This window comes from Mytilus galloprovincialis, chromosome 2 (genome assembly GCF_965363235.1).
Source record: "Mytilus galloprovincialis chromosome 2, xbMytGall1.hap1.1, whole genome shotgun sequence".
Taxonomy (NCBI): domain Eukaryota; kingdom Metazoa; phylum Mollusca; class Bivalvia; order Mytilida; family Mytilidae; genus Mytilus; species Mytilus galloprovincialis.
Window position 1 is genome coordinate 72996006 of NC_134839.1, and position 2058 is coordinate 72998063.

Consider the following 2058-nt stretch of genomic DNA (forward strand, 5'->3'; position numbering starts at 1 on the left):
ACGCAGTTGCGTACACATCGAAAATTTCACTAAAAAATAAAAATATTGTAAATCTAGTCAGACTATAACCATGATAACAAAAGTAATGAAGTTAATAAAAAAAATATATATACAAATATATACATTGTATGTTAATGATCTGACACTTTGTAGCTATATTCTTCTGAAAACTAGTCTTCCCTTTTCATTTACGAAACCAACATCGTGTTCTGTTGCTGATGCAAACAATTTAAAATGGCTGAGTCCTCCGGGTGTCAAAACACCATTGTCATGTCTTCTATGCCTCCCTACCCTGACATCTTTTCAGAAGATTCCAAGATAACTGATGAAATAAAATATGACTTTCTTAAGAGACCATGGACATCAATTCATTCTTATGAAACTGAAGTTGTACAATGTATCTACCTTTCGTCGATCATTTGATAGCAAAGTTGAGCGGCCCCCAGACCCCCTGCCGTATGACTTCCTTCTCTGGCATTGCGTACACATCAAAATTGCCTAGCTATGGCCCTGCTTAGAGCTATATTTGTGTTGGTTTGTTTTTTTTTTGCGAGTAACTGACATAATTTCTAAAAGTTGTTTAAGTCAATTCAGTCTAATTCAGGCTGTTGACATCATTTATTTGATCATGACGTTAACATTTCTTTAACCTTGACCAATTAAACAGTGATTGGCATTGCTTTTTTTATAATCTTCGGAGTAGTGCTTAAAATGAGACATAATTATTATTCAGTAAAAGTTTTGTAACGATCAAGATCAATAAAAAAGAATAGTATTGGAATATCACCAAAAGTCTTGCACAAATGATTTAGGTTTTGTTATAAATTTAGACACTAAAGTCCCATACCAATAATACAATCATGTTTATCGGCTTTTTCTTCCATCCTAACGTTAATTGTATACATATATAATATCATATGCAAAAAATGGGGAAAAAATGTAATCGAAAAGGTAATAACACGTGTAGCAGGATAGGACGGAGCGAAAAAGGAAAAATTGATAACAGATCACAAGACTAATAGATTAAAACAGACAAAACCATCGCCAAACAAAATAACTGCTAAACACTACACAGAAAATAAAAAATTGAGCAACTGGAACCCCACATAAAACCGGAGGTGATATCTGGAGCTTCGGATTGGTAACTTTAGTTCATGCTCCACTAGTGGCACACAATTAAGAAATAAAAAGATAAAGACAGAAAATAATTTAAAAGAATGAATAACTGATAAAGCTGCCCAAAATGTTAAAGAGATAGAACTGTCTGGACCTCTGTTATGGTAAAGCTATCAGAATCCGTTCTTGGGTAGAAATTTCAGAATCATTTCTAAGGTAGAACTGTTTAAAACTGTTCTATGGTAGAGGTGTTCAAAACTATTCTAGGGTTATAACTTCAAAAACTGTTATAGATTAGAACTTCCAAATATACTATAGGATTAAACACATTTTTTCTAGAGGTTATTGATGTGTAAACCGGGGCGATTAACTCACAAACTGAATAAATATGTCAAGTTTGTGAGTAAGAGACCCGGTTTACACATCAATAACCTCTAGAAAAAATGTGTTTAATCCTTATAATTCTTAGGCCAAACATACGCGATTATTAATTTACATTATTTGTTTGATGGCTGCTATATTTACCATCAAAAGCACAATGACATGTCGTAACTAAGGAGTACGCCGCCATCTTGACTTTCTAAAAACAATAAATGTCCGACAAATGCAACAGAATCTAAAATGAAATAGCACCTACCTCAAAAAACTTCATTTTAATTAAATATTATCCGAATTTGAAGCGTACACGTAACGAAATAGTCTTTCCCTTGAACATTTCCATTCGTATGACGTCGTGTTTTGCCATGACGTAAATTCGCCAAATCCTTCATGAAATTTCGCGGGATTTTATTTAAATTTTATTTTTATATATTTTCGAAGCTTTTGTGCATCTATTTTATCTTTTTTTGTACTATATACATTAGAATAGAAACAACTGTTATGCAATTGTTGTATAATCTCAATTTGCTGAAAATCCCAGTATCCCTGCAAGAATGTGTATCG